The sequence below is a fragment of the Geotrypetes seraphini genome, chromosome 4 (assembly GCF_902459505.1).
Source record: "Geotrypetes seraphini chromosome 4, aGeoSer1.1, whole genome shotgun sequence".
In the NCBI taxonomy this organism is placed as follows: domain Eukaryota; kingdom Metazoa; phylum Chordata; class Amphibia; order Gymnophiona; family Dermophiidae; genus Geotrypetes; species Geotrypetes seraphini.
In genome coordinates, this window is record NC_047087.1 from 292,194,180 (window position 1) to 292,218,007 (window position 23,828).

The 23,828-nt window shown below is 43.4% G+C and overlaps 1 protein-coding gene across 3 annotated transcripts in view; it reads right to left on the minus strand.

Moving 5' to 3' along the window:
- Positions 1-23,828, minus strand: part of LZTS2 (leucine zipper tumor suppressor 2) — a 300,826-nt gene that overhangs the window by 230,681 nt on the left and 46,317 nt on the right. Inside the window, exon 1 of one of the 3 annotated variants that reach the window (XM_033941532.1) lies at positions 18,578-18,596. The exons of the other annotated variants lie outside the window; for them this stretch is intronic. The gene's annotated coding sequence lies outside the window, so the exon portion shown is untranslated. Of the gene's footprint in view, positions 1-18,577; positions 18,597-23,828 lie in introns of those variants that run through there. 3 annotated transcript variants of the gene reach the window in all.

Here is a 23,828-nt window from a genome sequence, read left to right on the forward strand (position 1 = left end):
TTATCTTCTTGTCTCTCCGTTTACCCTGCTTTAATTACAAACATTTTAATTGCTTAGGTCGCAACTCTGTAGAGAAAAACACATTTTACATAATTTTCTACAGCTTTCAACCTAATTGGCATTCATTCGAAGTAGCTTGTTTCCATCGTTTTGTTGGTTTAGTGACAGAGGCCATAATAAATGTCTGATAATCGCATTGCACATTCCGATCGTCAGTGATGAAATATGAGTTGTCACAAACAATATATATCATTTCTTGTTTTACACGCTGATGATACCGTTTAGATTGAATCCATGTTCTCTCATTCTGCTATAGCAAATTTGATTTTAAAATCAAAGCACCCAGGAGATAAGCACGTACTATACATTTCTCCCTCCGCATTCGCTGTGATAGGGGATTAACAGAACCGCAAATACAGAAAAAAACGTAAATAACTTTTTCATATGTTATTCGCTGTTTTCTATTAAAAACCATCATGGATATGGTGAAACCGCGAATAACACGGTGGGAGACCTGGCCTGTTCCTGAAGGAGAGGCAAAACACGGTGAAGAAAGTGCTGGGAATCAGCGATTTTCTCTATGCAAGCTGAGGTAATTTGGGGGGGAAGAGTCAGCAAGCTAAAAACCGTGAATAATCGAAACCGCGATTGCTGAAACCGCGAATACAGAGGGAGAAGTGTATACAAAATTGTAGTACAGAACCACTGGAGTGAACTTGTTTAAAATGAACACATTTAGAGGGGGAAAAAACCATTCCTATTAAATTTACTTAAAACCACAACATGGCTGGCAGGCTTGTCTCACTTTTAACTGATGGGTCCTTGGTATGACAAAAAAGACAACAGCAGACAGAGACTATCCACCGTCTGTCATTTTTCTTAGTCCCTAGATTTAACAAGAGACTAGAAGCAATTTTGAAGTTCTCCATCTTTTATTTTCTAATTAAACTGCTTTAGATAAATGCATTAAAATATTTTAATATTCCCAATATAAGAAAACATACTAATTAAAAATGTAAGCCATTCCTAAATTGAAGCAAAGCTGATAAATTTCTCCTGCACCAGCCCCAAGTGTTCAGTTATGGCATCCGGGTTAAGGACAGAAAAGCCTAAGAATGAATTCTACTTTTGTACTAATAAATATGAAGAATCTTTCTATGATAATGTCTGGACAACAGGGGCTTATGTTATTCACCACTTAGGTACGCTAAGTCAGAGCTCGACCACAACCCTCTAGCTTTGACGCAGCAAATCGACATCACCTAGTCCAGGGATGCCCAATAGGTCGATCGTGATCGATGGGTAGCTCGCCAAGGCAAAGTGAGTCGATCACCCAGGACTCACTTTGCCTTGGCGATCTATCGGGCCGATCAGTCTTCCTCTCCCCGACGTCAATTCTGCCATCGGTGAGGAAGTTCGAGCCAGCCAATCGCTGCCTGGCTGGGCGGAACTTCCTCTCCGACGGCAGAATTGACGTCAGGGAGAGGAATGCTGATCGGCCCGAAGCAGAGAGCATGGGGAGGTGGCGGCAATGGCTTTGGGGCCTGTTATCCATTGGTGGCGGTTTGGGTCCTGTTCCCCGATGGCAGCAGCAGTGGCTTGGGGAAGGGCAGGGAGAAAGAAAGAAAGGGGGCAGGCAGGGAGACAGAAGGAAAGAAGAGAAACAAAAAAAAAGAAAGGGGACATGAAGAGAGAAAGAAAGAAAGGTCAGGGAGAGAGGAAGAAAAAGTTGGGGGAGGGAATGAGGTGTGAAGGAGAGGAAGCATACAGGCTGAAAGAAAGATTGGATGCACAGTCAGAAGAAGAAAGTGCAACCAGAGACTCATGAAATCACCAGACAAGGTAGGAAAAATGATTTTATTTTAAATTTAGTGATCAAAATGTGTCTGAATTTATATCTGCTGTCTCTATTTTACAATATGGTCCCCTTTTACTAAACCGCAATAGTGGTTTTTAGCGCAGGGAGCCTTTGAGCGTCGAGAGCAGCACTGGGCATTCAGCGCAGCTCCCTGCGCTAAAAAATGCTATTGTGGTTTAGTAAAAAGGGAGGGAGGTGGGTATTTGTCTATTTTTGTATGGTTGTTACTGAGGTGACAGTGCATAGAGTTATCTGCTTTGACCTCTTTGAAAAACCCCCGGTATAGGAATGATAATTAACAATTCTATGCATACAGTGTGCGTTGTGTTTTTTAAAAATTTTATTGTTGGTAGATCATTTTGACTTGGTCATTTTAAAAGTAGCTCGCGAGGCAAAAAAGTGTGGGCACCCCTGACCTAGTCCAAGAAAGTGCCGAATCAGCAAAATTAGCCAACATGAAAAGTTTGTACTCAGTTTTGTTTCTAATTACATCAAGGGGGCTCTGGGAAAGGAAACTAGTTTTAAAAGCATTGCACAAGCCTACTAAATAATCTTGCATTCAGACTGCTTCTGCTAAAAGAACAAGGCATCTCATGAACACATTAAAACTCCAAAGCAAACTCGATTCTGGTCTCTGTCCCACTATCATTTGATGAGAATTGGGAAAATGGAAATGAATTCAAAAGATTTATGTCAATACAGAAAAACAAAAGCAGTGATTTTAGAGAACAGACCAGTACTGGAGGGCTGTCTGTTTGTTTATAAGCATTCCCAGACATTGAGTCTTCTTACTGTAACCTGATCTTCGTAAGAATGTTCCAGAGCTGCACTTAAGAGTCCAACCAGGAAACTACTGGAGTGAAGCAGACCTCAGTACTAGGCACGATAATGCTATATGAAATCAGAAGCATCCACTGAACTATGGTGCCAGCAACAGTTTTGTCTAGGGTCTGTATTGGTGGTAGAGTTCAAGATAAATTTTAGGCCCTATTAGGATTTTGCAGTTAAAAATTCTTTACCAAAGACTTTCACTGAAACTTCCTCAAGTTTTTACTGTAAAGCAGGGACTCCTCAAAATGGCCAAGCACTGCTGAACTCACTGAGTTAGGCTGGCATTTGTCGGAGGCTCCCATTACTTTTTTAACCTTAGTGTTATCAGCCAAAGTCTCTAGTTTTTTTTAAACTTTCTTTAATAACTTGAAGTAAAGAATGGACACTCACAATCTGATGATTTCAAGGCAGACAACTTTGCTTACAGAATCTTCTCACTCAACCAGCACATTCTATCCAAGGGGAAGCTGGGAGTGTGTCCACACACCTCGTGGGCCATAACACTGTACTCCAGAGTTAGATACTGAACCTAAACTGTATTGGGCTAGCAAAAATAAAGGGTGAAAACCTGATGAGAGGACAATATTAGATTCAAGTTTTCATGCAGCCATATGGTCTCACAAAATGGACACTGTTCTCTCTCAGACTGAAGAAGGCGGGCTCCAGTAAGCTACATTCATACCCTCTGGGAGTAGCTAAGAACTCTAGGAGATTTTAGAACAATCTATATATTTGTTTTATACACAAACTGAGAAACTGCCCACATAAAATGGGGGCAGAACAGTAGTGCTTCTCAACCCAGTCTTCACAGTACACCCAGCTAGTCAGGTTTTTATGCTAGCCACAATGAATATTGTGCTGTCTAACTCCTACTATATAGATACAGCTCTCTGTATAGATTTCAGGTTTTTGTGCTGAAAGCAAGGACTCCGGACACTGTAAGAGGTTCCTGTTCAGCCAAACCCTAATTCTGTAATCTTGATGTCACCAGCCAGACTCCGAATTAAACAGTTCTTTAATAAATGAAACAAACAACTTACAGTCAGATGGTAGTTCAATGCAGTTCAAGCCTGTTACATGTCTTCTCACTCCATCAGCATATCATTTAATTAAGTTTATTTTAAAAATTCTTATGTCCCACCCATCCAATGAACTAAGCGACTTACATAATACAAAAAGTTAAACGTTTGTAGGATTTTATTAAGAGGTACAGTATGAAGCTACTAAGTAATTCATATAAAACAAATCGGAGCATATAATTCTTCACACACCATGTAATTAAATTCTGGAATTCACTGACAGACAATGTGGTAAAAGTAGTTAGCACAACAGGGTTAAAAAAAAAAAAAAAGTTTGAACACATTCTTAAAAGAAATGTCCATAAAGCAGACTTGGGAAATTCCACTGCTTATTCCTAATACTGTTTTATATTCTGGAATCTGTTAGATACTTGTGACCTGGAATGGCTACTGCTAGAAACAGAATATTGGGTTTGATGGACCTTTGATCTTTCCCAGTACAACAATGCCTATATACTTTTGTACAAAACACCATAAGTTACACAGATAGCTGCCATACTTAGGCACCTGCACATTCTCTTTTCTTTTTTCTCTCTCACATTTTAGATGTCTGTAAACTGCTTAGAACTTGCAATTGGCAGTATATCAAATTTCAATAAATAAATAAATGAACCAGCTCCAAGGCTGGCATTAAGTGTCTATGCCTAAATATTAAAGGCATATCTAACCAGTTAGGCTAGTATTTCACATACAGAACTCAGAACACACCCAGCCAGTTAGGTTTTCAGGATACCCACAATAAAATATGCATTAGAAATCCACATACAATGAAGGTGGCATATGAAGAATTCTCTCACGCATCTTCATTATGGGAATCCTGAGCACCCGATTCGTTCCCTGCTATATAGGAAAGCAGGCACCAAGCTAATTGCCTTTATAATGTGCTGTAAATATTTTTCTGTACAGCTACAGTTAGCTAATATTGGTCTTAACGGAAAGGTATTAGACTGGTTAAAAGGATTTTTGATGTTAAGATCATATCAAGTCCATAATGAGGGCCTCTGTTTGTGGGTACCGCAGGGCTCTCCATTGTCCCCTATTTTGTTTAACATTTAAATGACTACTTTGCAATATTTGAAACTAGAGTGGAACCTTGGTTTACGAGCATAGTTCGTTCCAGAAGCATGCTCGTAAACCAAAATACTCGTATATCAAAGCGAGTTTCCCTATAGGAAATACTGGAAACTCGCTTTGATACGTTCCCCCCCCCCCCCCCCCCTCGCAAAGACCCCCCCCCCCTGTGCGAACCTGCACCACCACCCCTACGCACGAACCGGCACCTCCCCCTCCCCCGAAAAACTTAAACTTACCCCCCCCCCCCCTGTCTGGCACCGGCACACAGCCCACAGGACGTGCCAGTGCCGCTAGAAGATCTTTCTGCTTCTGCCAGCCTTGAGCATGCATCTGCGCATGCTCAAGGCCTTCTAATTCTCCCTCTCGCCGAGATTCTCGGCATGCTCAAGGCCGGCAGAAGCAGGAAGATCTTCTAGCGGCACCAGCACGTCCTGTGGGCTGCGTGCCGGTGAGAGACCGGGGGGTAAGTTTAAGTTGTTCAGGCGGGGGGTGCTCGCAAATCGAGTCAACACTCAGTTTGCGAGACAAGTTTTGCGAGAATGTTTTGCTCGTCTTGCAAAACACTCGCAAACTGGGTTACTCGCAAACCGAGGTTTAACTGTATTTCCAATCGAAACAATTTATAATTATGCAGATGATATTTTTCTTTTGTTGGAAATCGATCCTTCTCTGAATAGTCTGAAATCAGGGTGACGGGACTAAATCGTGCGAGACAACGGCGCGCAGAAAACCGAGTGCAAGGTTGACGGCGCGCCGAAGAAAAACACAATTTTAAAGGGATCCGACAGGGGGTGTGGGGGGGGAACCCCCCACTTTACTTAACAGACATTGCGCTGGCGTTGTGGGGGGTTGTAACCCCCCACATTATACTTAAAACTGAACTTTTCCCCTAAAAAACAGGCAAAAAGTTTGGTTTCAAGTATAATGAGGGGGGGTTACAACCCCCCAAACCCCCCACAACGCCAGCGCGATGTCTGTTAAGTAAAATAGGGGGGTTCCCCACCAACACCCCTCGTCGGAACCCTTTAAAATAGTGCTTTTCTTCGGCGCGCCGTCAACCTTGCGCTCAGTTGTCGGCGCGATTTTGTCTATGAACCGAAATCAGACATTAATTCCTGCATCTTAAGAATCCAAGATTAGGCATTTTCAGTGTGCGTGAAATTAACTATTACCAAGACAAAATTATTATGGTTTGGGCCCAACATTGAGCAGCTGCCTAGCTCAATTTTGTTAGCCTCTGGTGACTCACTGAAAATTGATTTTTCATCTAGAATTCTGGGTTTTATTCTGGATTCTTCACTCTCATCATTCTAATCAAATTAATCACGTTACTAAAAAATGTTTTTCAGTTTAAAGGCGCTTAGAAGAGGACGTCATCTTTTTTTTCAGCAACATTTTGCAGTTTTGGTTCAGGCCATTATTTTACCTCAGTTGGACTATGGCAACTCGCTTTAAGCTTCTTTAAGTAAATGTAATTTGAGGAGGTTACAATTTATCCAGAATACGGCGGATAAACTGATATACAGTAAACATAAATACACTTCCCCCTCCAAATCCGCAGATTCAGTTATTCACGGTTTTAAACCCAAAAACCCATTTAAAATTTCTGGGCTATTTTAAGCCCTGTAAGCCCCCCCTTAAGCCTTACCTGGTGGGGTCTAGCGGGTTTTCAGGGCAGGAGCGATCTTCTAACGCTCCTGCCCCGTGCAGATCGCTCACAGGAAATGGCTCGAGAGACTAAGGGAGTTCAAGGCAGCCATTTCCTGTGAGCGATCTGCACGGGGCAGGAGCGTGGGAAGATCACTCCTGCCTCGAAAACCCGCTAGACCACCAGGTAAGGCTTAAAGGGGAGCTTAGAGGGCTTAAAATAGCCGTTGGGAAGCGGGGATTGGGGGCAGAACCAGCCCAAATATTATTTGTGTTTTTTTTATATTCGCGGGCCAGCTCTGCCCCTAAGCCCCGTGGATACAGAGGGAGAAGTGTATGATTATGTCACACCTTTGCTGAGATCCCTTTGCTGGCTTCCTGTTTACTGGGAGGATCTAATTTAAATGTGCAATTGTAATTTTCAAAATCCTATATGGTATTTTTTTCTCCTTTGGTTCCTGTCTCATTCAATTCACAAGAAATCTCTAATTCTAGGAGCTCTCCGAAGTATAAATTTGGCTTTCCCACTGTTAAAGGAATACAAACTATGGCCAATTTTTTGTCGATCATTTTCTTTTTTATTTGTAAAAGTTTGGAATGACCTTCCTTCTATAATTAGAGTTCTCTCTCATCTACCCACTTTTCGTAAAGTACTGAAGACATATTTATTGCAGAAATTTACTAATGATCCTTCTTTTTTCAAATCAATCATAAAAGATAAAATTCTGGCCTAAATGATATAGTCTCAGCTCAGGCCTCAGGCCCCTCCCAAGGAAGGAGGCACTGTCGGGAGGCTTTTTCCTTCTTCTTTTTTTTTTATTGGGCAGATATTTTGCAGGTGTAATACACGCAAAATATCTGTGCCATATTTAAAAAAAATGAAAAAAACAAACCAACCAACCAACAAACCTGGCAGAAACCCTGACAGGAGGCTGCTTCTCCTTTTACTACTGTTAGGGCTCTGCATTGTGTCTATCGCTCACTGAAAGATTGAGGCGGTGGGTTTGCTTGCAAATGATTTGCATGCAAACTTGATAGAGAATCAATCGCTGTTTGAATATTGGCCCGAGAATCGTCCAACAGCGATTGAGTCACCATCTTTAGTGAATCTGGGCCATAGTGCCCTGTGATTTCAATCCAGTGAGGTCTTATGAATTGAGCAATGGCTTTCATTCATTACTTGTGAGGCTCTGGGAGTACAAGTGGCTGTGCCATGATTAAGAATATAAAAATAGCCTTACTGGGTCAGACCAATGGTCCATCAAGCCCAGTAGCCCGTTCTCACGGTGGACAATCCAAGTCACTAGTACCTGGCCAAAACCCAAGGAGTAGCAATATTCCATGCTACCAATCCAGGGCAAGCAGTGGCTTCCCCCATGTCTGTCTCAATAACAGACTATGGACTTTTCCTCCAGGAAATTGTCCAAACCTTTCTTAAACCAGCTACGCTATCCGCTCTTACCACATCCTCTGGCAATGTGTTCCAGAGCTTAACAATTCTCTGAGTGAAAAAATATTTCCTCTTATTGGTTTTAAAAGTATTTCCATGCAATTAATAACTAGAAATTGGAAAACTTGGGATAGATTAAACTTTTCTTTTTGGTGAGAAACGTTTTGTTTATATTATAGATATGAAAGGATGATAGCAGAACAATCTGGAAATGGTAAGACTTTCAAAGTGATTTGGAGTCCTTTGGAGTCATTTGTTGAGCAATAGAATGATTGATTCTTTAGCTCCTGGATTTAATTCGGTTTCCACACACACCCAAGTAGGGAGGGAGGGAGAGGGGAGGGGAGGGTAATTTGTTTTAGTTATTTGCAAGAATGTAAGTGCTGTTATTTGATATTTGTGAATGTATAATTGTTGCAATTTTTATTTGTTTTAAAAATCAATAAAGATTTATTTTTTTAAAATCATTTCATTAAGTGTCTCCTAGTCTCTGTAATTTTTGACGGAGTGAAAAATCGATCCATTTGTACCTGTTCTACTCCACTTAGGATTTTGTAGATTTCAATCATATCTCCCCTCAGCCATCTCTTTTCCAAGCTGAAGGTTTTTTTAGTCTTTATCATCTAGGTCTATGAGCATGTTATTCTTATCAGCAAATGACCACCAGGATGGTCTCGGGGCTCAAGGATCTCTTGTACAAGGAAAGGCTGAACAAATTGCGGCTATACCCTCTCAAAGAACGTAGGGAGAGGGGAGACATGATTGAGACATTTAAGTATACCACTGGTCGTATCGAGGTGGAAGATGACATTTTCTTTCTCAAGGGTCCCTCAGCCAAAGAGGGCATATGCTTACACTCAGGGGCGGGAAGTTTCATGGCGACACCAGGAAGTATTTCTTCACAGAAAGAGTGGTTGACCATAGGAACGAGCTCCCAGTGCAGGTGATCGCGGCCAGCAGCGTGCAAGATTTCGAGAAAAAGTGGGATGCCCACGTCAGATCTCTACGAGGATAGTGTAAAGGGGATGCCATCAGAGTGTGTCCCCTAGGAGGGTAGTTGGGGGGAGGGTTAATAGAGTGGGCAGACTTGATGGGCTATAGCCCTTTTCTGCTGTCATTTTCTATGTTTCTATGTTTAATAGGTTTGATTTCTTTTTTTTCAGATGCAGCCCTTGGATCCCCTGATGAAGCGTGAAACGGGCTCCTGTCGGGACATAAATGCTTGCTGGTTTTAGAATTGCAAGTTGAGGAGTGTTATTATAGAGCAGGGGTGTTCAACCTTTTGGTTTCCCTGGGCTGCATTGGATGAAAAAAAATGTTTTGGGGGCCGCGCAAACGCTGCAGCAAGACAGAGGAGGAAGCCGGCAAGACAGTAAACACCCAGGGGCAGCAGAGGAAAACACTGCATCGCCCTCGATTGGGGCCGCACAAAATACTTCACGGGGCCGCATGCGGCCCTCGGGCCGCAGGCTGGACACCTCTGTTACAGAGTTTAGGAGGGAGGATTTTTTAAATGCTGATTAAAGAGATTTAGTCCGCTTGAGGGGTGTCAGTACACATAGCTTGGCAGCTTTGCATCACCTCTGGACTTCTGAGGCTTTTTTCCTAAATTTTTTGGTAGATCCGATTTGGTAGTACAGTAATTGACCAAGCCATTAGAAAAACATTAAAAATTGTTTTAAATAATTTTACTTGTAGGGGGATATCAGCACAACGCCCAGCGATAGCTAAGTCAAGGTGCCCTCTGATGCCTGACACCTACCTGAAAACTAGGCATGGATAAGGAAAGAGAAGAGTCACGGTAGACTTAGGTGTCGCTAGGTACCGGTAAAACCTGGACTAATGTTCCGGTGCCTACCTCTAGAATGCCCAGGGATGCCTAAATCCGCTTAGGCACCGCTAGGCGTGATGTTATAAACAACTCCTAGCACCTGACTGACAACCAGTGCCTAAATGGTTAAGCACAGTTAGGTGCCTTATATAGAATCGGATCCTATCTGCACCCGGAACACCGTTCAACCTACGGAAATGCATTGAAAATTACGTCCTTCGTAGTTCATGAATTCAGAAGATATTTTATTTTCACTTTAGACATTAAAAAAACAGGGCTGGGGCTGGCATGTGATGCTGATGGTGTCAGGTCAAAAGCGCGCCGGGACAAAGGCGCGCCCAGACAATTGAGCGCAGCGCGCGCCGCTCTAAATTACTGTTTTTAGTGCTCCGACGGGGGGGCGTAATAGACATCGCGCCGCGTTGGGGGGGCGTTGTGGGGGGGCGTGGGGGGTTGTAACCCCCCACATTTTACTGAAAACTTCACTTTTTCCCTGTTTTTAGGGAAAAAGTTCAGTTTACAGTAAAATGTGGAGGGTTACAACACCCAAACCCCCCATAACGCCGGCGCGATGTCTATTAAGTAAACTTGGGGGATTCCCCGACAAAACCCCCCGTCGGAGCACCTAAAAACTGTAATTTAGAGCGGCCCGGCGGCGCGCGCTGCGCTCAATTGTCGGCGTGCGCTTTTGTCTTTTGCGCCGTTGTCTATGAACCGATGCTGATGTTACCTCTTCAAACAGGCATCATCCTGGACTTCTCACTTGGGTATCCTGTTATGCAAACTCATCCCCTAAATAGGTATATATGTGTTTGATAAAATACATGCACAGAAGAGAAAAAGAGAAGAACAATCTGTTCTGCAGAGAAAAACAGAAAGTGGAAATAGCCAAGGGGGTAAGGATGTCGCAAGATAACAATTTACTGATTAAGAAGGAGATCAAACAGATCGGAGAAGGTTATCATGCCGCTGTACCGGGCCATGGTGCGCCCCCACCTGGAATACTGCGTCCAGCACTGGTCGCCGAACATGAAGGACACAGTACCACTCGAAAGGGTCCAGAGAAGAGCAATTAAGGGGTTGGAGGTGTTGCCGTACAGCGAGAGATTAGAGAAACTGGGCCTCTTCTCCCTTGAAAAGAGGAGACAGAGGGGAAATGATCGAAATGTTCAAGATAATAAAGGGAATAGACTTAGTAGATAAAGACAGGTTGTTCACCCTCTCCAAGGTAGAGAGAACGAGAGGACACTCTCTAAAGTTAAAAGAGGATCAATTCCGTACCAACGTCGGGAAGTTCTTCTTCACCCAGATTGGTAGAAATCTGGAACGCTCTTCCGGAGGTTGTTATAGGGGAAAACACCCTCATAGTAACATAATAACATAGTAACATAGTAGATGACGGCAGATATGGTCCATCCAGTCTGCCCAACCTGATTCAATTTAAATTTTTTTTTTTTTTTCTTCTTAGCTATTTCTGGGCGAGAATCCAAAGCTTTACCCGGTACTGTGCTTGAGTTCCAACTGCCAAAATCTCTGTTAAGACTTACTCCAGCCCAACTACACCCTCCCAGCCATTGAAGCCCTCCCCTGCCCATCCTCCTCCAAACGGCCATGCACAGACACAGACCGTACAAGTCTGCCCAGTAACTGGCCTAGTTCAATCTTTAATATTATTTTCTGATTCTAAATCTTCTGTGTTCATCCCATGCTTCTTTGAACTCAGTCACAGTTTTACTCTCCACCACCTCTCTCGGGAGCGCATTCCAGGCATCCACCACCCTCTCCGTAAAGTAGAATTTCCTAACATTGCCCCTGAATCTACCACCCCTCAACCTCAAATTATGTCCTCTGGTTTTACCATTTTCCTTTCTCTGGAAAAGATTTTGTTCTACGTTAATACCCTTTAAGTATTTGAACGTCTGAATCATATCTCCCCTGTCTCTCCTTTCCTCTAGGGTATACATATTCAGGGCTTCCAGTCTCTCCTCATACGTCTTCTGGCGCAAGCCTCCTATCATTTTCGTCGCCCTCCTCTAGACCGCCTCAAGTCTTCTTACGTCTTTCGCCAGATACGGTCTCCAAAACTGAACACAATACTCCAAGTGGGGCCTCACCAATGACCTGTACAGGGGCATCAACACCTTCTTCCTTCTACTGACTACGCCTCTCTTTATACAGCCCAGAATCCTTCTGGCAGCAGCCACTGCCTTGTCACACTGTTTTTTCGCCTTTAGATCTTCGGACACTATCACCCCAAGGTCCCTCTCCCCGTCCGTGCATCCCCTCCAGGGATTCAAGACAAAGTTAGACAAGTTCCTGCTGAACCGGAACATACGCAGGTAAGGCTAGTCTCAGTTAGGGCGCTGGTTTTTGACCAGAGGGCCGTCACGTGAGCAGACTGCTGGACCACTGATCTGACCCAGCAGCGGCAATTCTTATGTTCTTCAGAGGGTACATCCTTATCCCTTTGGCTATTTCTGAAGAACATTTTGATCTTCTCTTTTTCTTTCCTATGCCTAGGGGCCATCAGCGAATTACAAAATACATGCAGGCATCTTAACTCTGCTCCAGCATTGCCAAACTGAGAATGGCTACAAGCCATGTTGCGGATGCCATTTATTTATTTATTTAATTACTTTCCTATCCCATTCTCCCCAAAGAGCCCAGAACGTGTTACAGGTTAAACATACATAATATACAGTATACAGGTTACAATTTGCCCTAGTTAACGTACAAGTTTTTCGATAAAGGCTTTTATCCTTACTTGACACATACTAGGGATCTAATATTAATATAGCCAAACCTCGGTTTGCGAGCAAGACGAGCAAAACACGCCCGCAAATCGTGCCTCGCAAAACGAGCATCGACTCGCAAACCGAGCTCTCAAATACGGTGGCCCGGGGGTGGGTGCCTGCTTGAGTGTGCCGCGGCCCCTTCAAACAGGGTGGCTTCCTTCCCTCGGGGTCCCCGTGCAGCTGCCCTACCTGCTTCGGCCGATGTCTCGGCCGACCGCCAGCGCCTTCCGATTCAAGCCGGCCGCCATCCTGTCGAAGCATGTGCATGACCTCTCAGCTCCCAAGCCAAGCTGGCCACCTCTCTGACAATGCGCATGCCACGTACAAGCACGTACCCACCCCTGGGCCAGGAAACTTTGGTTGTGGAACAAATCTTCCGAGTTTGCATTATGGCCTATGGGGAACTTTGCTTTGATATACGAATGCTTTGGCTTTCAAGCATACTTCTGGAACAAATTATGCTCATAAACCAAGGTATCACTGTATACATAATATATAGTTTACAGGTTAAATCTGCCATAGTTACAGTGCAAGATTTTCCCAATACAAGTTGTATCCTAACGTGACGCATACCGAGGATCTTGTATCAATATACATTTCTTTGTAATCCATCGGTCATGGACAGGGGAGTTTTTATGGCTTTCCTAATGTTGAGGAGTCCTTCAAGGGATCTGATCTGCGGGGGCGGTCGATTCCAGTGGCTCGGTATGACGTGGGAGTAGCAACATCATTTGGCGGTTTGCAGTTGAAGAGCACAACCAGAGGCGTTTGGGGACGTATTTTATCCTGGGAGCAGAGGGACCTATTCAGCATGTACCGAGGAAGCTTGGCTATCATGTAGCCTGGCGCCATGTCGTGAAACGATTTGAACGCTAGCATTAGGCCTTTGAAGACACGACGTTTGGCCACGGGCAGCCAGTGAGCAAATGATAGAGCCTGAGAGACGAGGTCGCAGGCACGGTTTTTTAGAAGTCCAATTGCCGCGATATGTACACGCCGGAGCTGTTGTGCGTTCTTCGCCGTGAGACCGTTGAATAGCGCATTGCAATACTCCATGTGGGAGAGGACTAAGGCATAGAGTAGATGGGTGAAGTCAGGTACGCATTTAGCCACTCCATTTTAAAAGAACATGGCGATATGGCGATACTCGAGAAGGTTCAGAGGAGAGCGACACGTCTGATAAAAGGGATGGAAAACCTTCCATACGCTGAGAGATTGGAGAAACTGGGTCTCTTTTCCCTGGAGAAGAGGAGACTTAGAGGGGATATGATGGAGACTTATAAGATCATGAAGGGCATAGAGAGAGTATAGAAGGAAAGGTTCTTCAAACTGTCAAATAATAAAAGAACAAGAGGGCATCCGGAAAAGTTGAAAGGGGACAGATTCAAAACAAATGCTAGGAAGTTCTTCTTTACCCAACGCGTGGTGAACACCTGGAATGCGCTTCCAGAGAATGTAATAGGGCAGAGTACGGTACTGGGGTTTAAGAAAGGATTGGACAGTTTCCTGCTGGAAAAGAGGATAGAAGGGTATAAATAGAGGATTACTGCACAGGTCCTGGACCTGTTGGGCCGCCGCGTGAGCGGACTGCTGGGCACGATGGACCACAGGTCTGACCCAGTGGAGGCATTGCTTATGTTCTTATGGGAGAGGAGGAGATAGTGGATGCTGCAGATGGACCATTTGGCCTTTATCTGCCATCATGTTTCTAGGTTTCTATAACCATAAAGCTCTATGACATCACAATGCAGGTGCAAAGAGCCTTAGCCTATAGGAAGAGGAGATGCAAATGTTAAGAGCCTTAGCCAATGTGTTTCCAGAGAGCGTAATAGGACAGAGTACAGTACTGGGGTTTAAGAAAGGATTGGACAATTTCCTGCAGGAAAAGGGAATAGAGGGGTATAGATAGAGGATTACTGCACAGGTCCTGGACCCGTTGGGCCGCCGCATGAGCGGACTTGCTGGGCACAATGGACCTCAGGTCTGACCCAGCAGAAGCACTGCTTATGGTCTTATATTCTTTGCATGCAGAAAATGTTTTACAAAACAGCTCCCAAAGAGCAAAGATTCGGAATTTATCCATCAGCTTCATGCTGTTTAAGCTGAGAACTTGCAAGATGATATTTAACGTTAAAACTCCCCGCTGAGCGCCAGCGTTGCAGGGTTGTCTTATGGAGGAGGGAATAAAGCCTTCAGGAGAGAAAAAGGGAGGGTGCAGATCTTTGGAAGAGAAATCTGACAAGCACTCCGAAGCAAGGGTTTGTTGCTTGTCCTGGAAACTGATTGAATCCTGAGACAGGTTGATTTTAGTTTAAACTAAAAATAAAGACTTGCTGATAAAGAGCTGTGACAAAGCCTGACTGGAACTAAGGGCAGTGATTTGTACTTTTCAAAGTTTGGCTGCAAAAGGGCTTCAAAGGGAAAAATTGCTGGCAATGTACTTACTGGGCCCTAGGCAAACTTTCAGCCTTTTTCCCTGCTCCCCTCACCCCCTACAACATTAATTTTGAGCTCAGTCACGAAAGAGAAAATGGCACAGCGACAGAACTCTTCACCGTTCTCATCCCTGCGGATAACCATGGGAAACCATCCCCATGTCATTCTTTAAGGAGAGGGGAAAGAATCAGAGTATGAATGGGCATTGAAAAATGCTGGTGTAGAAGGACTGAGGTTGAGAGAGACACTAAAGAATGACACTGGATGATTAGAACATAAGACCATAAGCGTTGTCACCAAGCCCAGTATCCTGTTTCCAGCAGTGGCCAACCCAGGTCCCAAGTACCAGGCAGAAACCCAAAGAGTAGCAACATTCCAGAGCTGAGATTGTGATGTCATAATGCCTCATTCCACTAATGCCTAAGAGCCAGCCTTATCAGTGATGTCACAATGGCTTCATTATCCTATACCTGGCTCAAATAAGAATCAGAGTATGAATGGGCACAACCACTGACCCTCAAGCCTTGCATTGAAGAATGCTGGTGTAGAAGGACTGAGGTTGAGAGAGACACTAAAGAATGACAGTCTCTGGTATCCACAGCAGATATTGTGAAGTCATAATGCCTCATTCTACCAATGCCTAAGAGCCAACATCATCAGTGATGTCACAATGGGTTCATCATCCTTTAGTTGGCTCACATAAGAATCAGAGTATGAATGGACACAACCACTAACCCTCAAGCCTTGCATTGAGGAATGCTGGTGTAGAAGGACTGAGGTTGAGATAGACACTAAAGAATGACACCGGATGGTTAGAACATAAGACCATAAGTGTTACCATACTGGGACAGACCAAAGATCCATCAAGCCCAGTATCCCATTTCCAGCAGTGGCTAACCCAGGTCATAAGTACCTGGCAGAAACCCACGAGTAGCAACATTCCAGAACCAAAATTGTGATGTCATAATGCCTATGAGCCAGCCTCATCACTGATGTCACAATGGCTTGATTGCCCTATACTTAGCTCACAAAAACATAAGAATTGCCATAATGGGGCAAACCGAAGAACCATCAAGCCCAGTATCCCATTTCCAACAGTGGTCAACCAAGGTCCCAAGTAACTGGCAGAAACCCAAAGAGTAGTAACATTCCAGAGCTGAAATTGTGATGTCATAATGCCTCATTCCACCAATGCCTAGAGCCAACCTTATCACTGATGTCACAATGACTTCATTATCTTATACTTGGCTCAAATAAGAATCAGAGTATGAATGGGCACAGCCTCTGACCCTTAAGCCTTGCATTGAAGAATGCTGGTGTAGAAGGACTGAGGTTGAGATAGACACTAAAGAATGGCACGGGATGGTTTCCCGCGGTTATCTGTGAGAATGGAAACAGTGATTAATTCTATCACCGTGTCAATCTCTAGTCACGATCATATAATACTCTTGGCAGAATTTTGCATGTGCAAAATTCCTTCCCCCCGCAGGATGCACAGAATTTGCACCTTGTGTGCCGAATTCAGCTTAGCCACAGGCAGCAGCGGCTCTGCTCACTCTTTCCCCCTCCAGCGCTAAGCTCTCATGGCAAGAAGTAGTGAACTCCTGCACAGCTCCCTGGAAACTCCGTTCATCAAGCAAGTTTCAAGTTTCAAGTTTATTAGAATTTTAATATACCGACTATCAAGCAAATATCTAGCCGGTTTACATAAAGTTTAAAAGTTTTTCTAGAATAAATGGTACGAGTAATTAAAAAAAAATTAAAAAATAAAAAAAACAAATTAAAAAATAAAAAAATAAAATTAAAACACGTAGTGAACATTAATGACTTTAACATGACAAACTGGATCGTGAGGGCAAGAAGGGGAAGGGTGGGTAAAGTTACATTGTAGAGAGAAAATGGAAATAGAAGGGTTAGGTTATAACAGATAGGGTGGGGGAATTGTAAGTGATGTGGAATAGTATATAGAAGTATGATGGTGAGGAGAAATTTAAACGGAAGAAAAAGCGTCTAGAAATAGGAAAGTTTTAGACTCTTCTTGAATTTTTCAAGATGTTGTTCTTCTCGGAGCGGTTGTGGAAGGGAATTCCACAGTGTCGGGGCAGATACGGCAAAATTTATTTTTCGTGTGTAGTAAAAATTTTTATAGAGGGAATTAGCAAGAAGTTTTGATTAGTAGATCTCAGAGTTCGAGAGGAGTAAAGAGGAATGAGTAATTTGTGAAGAAATAATGGTAAGTGTACCTTTCTCCTCTCCTGCCAACTCCAGACTATGTTCCTTCTCTCTTGCTGCACCATATGCCGGGAACAGACTGCCATACTCAACTCCAAGCTAAAAGCCCAGTTTTTCGAGGTTGCTGTTAACTCCTAACCCCCACTTGCTTGTAAAGTGCCCATGCCTGAGAAACTCCCTAACTCCCCCTACTTGTCCTGTTTGATTAGATTGTAAGCTCTACTGGGCAGGGACTGTCTCTTGAATGCTTTAATGTACAGGGCTGTGTACGTCTAGTAGTGCTAAAGAAATAAGTAGTTAGAAGTAGTACAATGGGTCACTTCCGTCTCTTGTGCCGGCTTAGACTCAACTGTTTATATGAACTGAGGTCCTGGGTATGGGGAAGGGAGGAAAGATATAGTGATAGCTAGGGAGGTGAGGAGAAATAATGAGCGAATGAGGTACTTGCATGTGGGAGAAGACTTTAAGGGCAAACAGAATTATGTGTAATGGTGGGATTTAGGATAAAAATGTTCCATGGAAAAACCAATCATCATCAAAAAGTGGAAACGATTATTCAATAAAAGCCAACAAGATATACAAACACTCGTACAAATCAACAAGAGTCCTTTTTTGCAAGCGAGAGGCTTCCTATTCTTCTAGACACGGCTGTGTTTCGGCTCATGTGCCTTCCTCAGGAGAAGAAAACAACCTTGCAATACATGAGAAATGGAAAATATAACATCAATATTTTCGAATGTTGAGAAAATACGAGCCAAAACACGGCCATGTCGAGCCTGTTACATGCAAAAAAGGACTCTAATGTTGATTTGTATATCTTGTTGGCTTTTATTGAATATTGTTGTTAAGTTGAATCCCACTCCATATATCGTTTCCACTTTTTGATTATTATTGGATTTTCCGTGGAACGTTTTTCTCCTTAGTGTATGGGATTTAGAGGGAGACAGAACTGCAGTTGGAGTGAGAGGGGGGAATGGAGGAAGCTGGAGGATGAGAAAGGAAAAAAGCAGGAAGAGATTTCAGGCCTTATGATGGGATAATTCCTACGCAAAAGGCTACAAATAAATGTTGCAGAATTTTAAAATACTGTGTGCAGAGTTTTCAAACATTTGGCACAGAATTCCATCAGGAATATCATATATGTACATACGTAATGAGGGCAATTCCCAAAGTCATTTATCTGACTACTTGATAATTGTCCACCTCTCCTACAGGCTAAATCCATGTTTGTTTTGTCCCATTAATCATGTTTCCCTCAACTGGCTGCTGTCTGAATCTATTATTTTCCTTTGCCTAGTCTTACCTAATGGTTATGCAAGGCCTGGCAATATACATAGCACTTACTTTGCTAATCTTGTTGCGAGTATCCCTTTCTCCAGTGAACTAATACAATCAGGATAGCAACTGGGAATACCACTCAGAATCCAAGGAAATCTTCAAGATAGCAAAGGTGTTCGTGGATATGATACACCACTTTTCTGTGAATACAATCAAAGCGGTTTACATATATTATATGCACATCCTTTCACTGTCCCTAGTGGGCTCACAATCTACATTTTGTACCAGGGTATCGACTACCGCTATATTATCTTGGTTTGGAGTCCCCGTTTTGTATATTTTTTAAAAAAATTTATTAAAGTAAATATGGTTTACTTCTACAGTACCACATTACACCAGAAGGAGGCGCTCTACAACATGAGCATGAAGTCACCACCCAAGACAATGAACTTGGGAGTCAGTGGATAACATGATGAAATTTTCAGCCCAGTATGCCACAACTGCTGCCCCCAGAAAAAGCAAACAATGCTGGGTATAAAGAATATAAGAACTGACAAACTTTAGGGATGGTTTTAGGTAATCTAGTTTCCAACAGTGGCACAGCCTAAATAATCACTCTAATATACAATAAATTCTGGGTCACAGACATTGTGAACTTGCTCTGGCAAGCCTAAGTCAAAAAGGCGTGGGCTGATCACAAAAATCTCCAATTCAAAAACCCGTAAATGGCCGAAATGTGTTTTTGATGCGTCAAGAGCTGCCGTGTCCTGTATATGTATTTATTGGGATTTATTAACCACCTTTTCATGAAGAGATTCACCCAAAGCTGTTTACAATACATTGAACAACAATCAGGTACTTGTAAGTATTTTCCCTATCTGTCCCGGCAGGCTCACAATCTTAACTGTGGTACCTGGGACAACGGAGGGTTAAGTGACTTGCCCAGAGTCACAGGGTGCAGGCTGGAATTGAACTCAACCTCAGGGTGCTGGTAGCAGTTCTAACCTCTAGACCACTCCTCCTCCTGGCTGAAGGGCCCCCATATCTGCTGATTCTGTATGCTCTGTTTCAAATAACATTTTCTCTGCATTGCTTTGTGTTGTTTTTTTTTAATTTTGTGGTTACCATTATGTATTAATAATATTATATTTATATGAAAAATGGATGGAAGAAATTGCATTACAATTAGTACTATTATTATGGGGGTGGAGTCAAGGGCGGAGTTTGGGCCAGCCTAGGGTGGAGTTTGAGTGGGTCTGGTGTGGAGCTTTGGTGGGGGTACTCGGTTGGTATTTATTAGGATTAGGGGGTACTTGGCTTGAAAAGGTTGAGAAACACTGCTGTACAGAACTGTACAAATACACACCGCACACCTTCCTCTTCAGCTCTCTCATCTGCCTCTCTTTTCCTCCCCCACCTTAAGCTCTCTCTCTTATGTTCTTGCACTTCTCTGCTTCTCTTTTCCTTTTGTCCCAATACTTCTCGCTGTCATATCTCGGCTTTCCGGATTCAAATGCTTTGCACACTGACTCAAGTCCTAGCTGCAACTTATCCCACATTTTAAACAGGAGGTTCTTATACACACAAGGAAGGAGTGTGTGGCGCAGTGGTTAAAGTTACAGCCTCAGCACCCTGGGGTTGTGGGTTCAAACCCCACGCTGCTCCTTGTGACCCTGGGCAAGTCACTTAATCCCCCCCATTGCCCCAGGTGCATTAGGTAGATTGTGAGCCTGCTGGGACAGACAGGGAAAGATGCTCGAGTACCTGAATAAATTAATGTAAACCGTTCTGAGCTCCCTTGGGAGAACGGTATAGAAAACTAACTAAATAAAATAAAATACAGTGGTGCCTCACACAACGAACTTAATTCGTTCCAGGAGCAAGTTTGTTATGCGAAAAGTTCGTTATGTGAAACGCGTTTTCCCATAACAATACATGTTAAAAAAAATTATTCGTTCTGCAGCATAAAATATGCTAAGATGACATAAAAAAAGATAAATTTGTCAAAATGGTGGTCTTGCTGAGGCCAAACTCTTTGACGAGGTCACACTGTTTTACCCCACATTCACTCCTTCTAATTATTTCCCGTTTCATTTCAACAGAAATCACCTTCCTGCTTTTTTTAGAAGCCATGATATATAAAAAATATTGAGTTTATCTTAAAAGGACGACTGTATACAGTGAGAGAGGGCAGAGTCTCAGCGGCAAAAACTGGGACTTAACTTTTCTTTTTTTTTTTTTTTTTCTAGCATCGGGGAAGCGGCGAGAGTAGCTCCGCCCTCCCAACGCATCAGCAGTAGGCGCCGGGCCCCTCCATAAAAGGAGGCGAGCCGACGGTCCGCCACTGCACAGGGAGCCAGGCGAAGGGCTGTGAGAGAGGGCAGTTAAGCGCAGTGAGTAACGCAGCTCGGGCGACTTCGTTGTGTGAAACGAAGTTCGTTGTATGAATCAAGACATGAAGTTCGTTGTGTGCAGCGTTCGCTGTGCGAGGCGTTCGTTATGCGAGGCACCACTGTATTAATCACAGTCTCCAGTTCTGATCAAACTCCAGGTCTCTTCTTGTTTTTTTTTCCCCCAAATGTTACATCTTGGTGAAATTGTTTTGTTTTTAACTCTGTCAGAAATGTCATCCTATCATTTGTCTCATCTTAAGTACAATGAACCTAAGACTCATTTTACCAGCTGCTAAAAGGGATTCGGCTATTAATCATATCAGGGAGACAGAAAGGGCAGGATTTGTCCTCACTTAAGATTCTAGCTGAAGCCTCTGCTCTTGCCTCCACTTTAGAAACTGTCACACCCATCTTCCCTGGAAAAAAGGTCAGACCCCATTAACCCAAGACAAAAATACAGCAAGAGAACTACAGCTGTTGCCCACATCACTCCTCTTTAGCCACAAACACACCGATTATCCATTCAGCAGCCCAGCAGGTCTTCTTATTGATTTTCTAATGGTATAGCTCCAGCAGAATTCAAGGTACTGTACTTATATCTCCGATGGATTTCTCCATAAATGAACAGGACTTTAAATATAAGGCTCTGAGATACGGAATCTAAAGTGTACTAATGCAAGCCTACGGGGTAGAGGTTGCAGCTTTCATTTTTAAGCAGTAGCCACTAGGGGAGGAGCAAGTGGGGTTAGCCCCTGCCCCATTTAGCTACTGAACCACCAAAATTAAGGTAGGCCTCAAATCTAGAATCAAATTAGACACCTTAAAACTGTTCCAAGTAACCAACTTCCAGTTTTGCAATGGTAACCGCTGGACAGCTGTTCACAAATCCAGAAGAGTCACTCCTCTCCAACGCCCATATGTCAAACAGGGTTAACCATGTTCCTCCCTTACACAAAGAACAAATACTCAGCTCTGTCTATTGGATCTTTTACAATACATACAATTCAGAGTTCCACGTTCACAAATAGAAGCCCTAACTAAACACAACCCCATCTATTCCCACCCTACGCAAACATCACAGGGATACACCAAAGTTTAATTAGAATGTGTACAAGCTTTGTCCAAATGCTGCTCAGTGGAGTTATAACTCTATGGCAAGGTGAAGAAAAACAAACGCCATTGATCTGCCTGAAATCCCATAGTGTAAATTAACTATAAGGCCTACAGGCTTGAATCCAGTGTTCACAGGATTTAAACTGCCTGAATGACCTAACAACAAAGCATCCTTTGTTTAGAATGGGTCAGGAAAGCAGGTGAAATCAGAGATGCCAAGGGTGAACCCTCTGAAAAAAATCAGATTCACCACACCAAGGAATGAAATTGAAGGCCAAAGAGATTTTTTTCAGATGGTACATCCAGAATATAAATCTAGAATTTTTTTTAAGTGTAGTATTGCTTTGCAAATTAATCAAGGCAGCATTAAATGATATTGGCTTTTCTTTGGAACCTTTGAAAGAATAGACACAATGGGGAGCAATTTGGGGGTTCATAGACAAAACCGCTGAAGACGAAGGCGCGCGCCGACAACTGAGCGCAAGACGGAAGCACGCACCGAAGAAAAAGAGTGTTTTTAGGGGCTCCGACGGGGGGTTTTGTTGGGGAACCCCCCCCAGTTTACTTAATACAGATTGTGGCGGCGTTGTGGGGGGTTTGGGGGGTTGTAACCTCCCTCATTATATTGGAAACTTAACTGTTTCCCTGTTTTTTAGGGAAAAAGTGAAGTTTTCAGTAAAATGTGGGGGGTTACAACCCCCCAAACCCCCCACAACGCCCCCACAATGCAGCGCGATCTGTATAAAGTAAAGTGGGGGGGTTCCCCCCACACACCCCGTCGGAGCCCTTTAAAACAGTCATTTTCTTCGGTGCGCGCCTCCACGCTGCGCTCAGTTGTCTGCACGCACCTTTGTCCCGACACGCTTTTGACCTGACACCCAATTTGGGTACATTTTATGAGCTTATGTTCTTAAGTGACTTGCCCAGAGTCACAAGGAGCTGCAGCGGAACTCGAACTCAGTTGCCCAGGTTATCGGGCTGCTAGCACTTACCATCAGGCTACTCCTCCACTCCACAGAAGCAGGGAGGTAACAACACAGAAACTCGAGGGCCATCAGCTTACTAACCAACCTCGTTCTTAAACGAGATGTAGGCAGAAGTGTCCAACGACGCTACCTTTTGAGCAGCTTCAATACTAGACCCGATTGGATCCTCCAAGACCAGAGTCATTTGGCCAAGTAACTTCAAGAGGACAGGAACCATTTTAAAGTTATTTACGAAGTGAAATATTGAGTTTTCATACTTGCAGAAGCTGAAAGGATCATTATATTCCTACATAACTGGATTACCAGCCAAAATTCCGTCAATTTGCGATTCCTCTCCACAAAAGCAGGAGTAAGGAGAAGGAGGGTAATTACAGGCTGGTAATTCTAGTCTCTGTGGTGAGTACAATTAATGGAAACGCCGCCAAAGTAGAGGATAATGCAATTTGTGGACTCCAATGGACTTTAGGAACAGAGAGGCAGCATGATCTTACTAGAATTAGATCTTGTCAAAACAAATCTGATTCATTTCTTTGACTATGTGACCAGAAAGTTGGACTGGAAGAACACTATATTTGCAATACTTTCCTGAAATCTAATACTCAGAATTCAGCAAAGCCTTTGGCACAGTTCTGTATAGACAACTTGTAAAAAAAAAACACAAAACACCAAGTGCATGCAATATGAATCCTAAGTGACTAATTGGGCTAGAACAGGGGTGGGAAACTCCGGTCTAGTTGCCTTCAACTCAAACTAGCTTCTAGCCCAGGGTGGGCAACTCCGGTCCTCAAGGGCCGGAATCCAGTCAGGTTTTCAGGATTTCCCCAA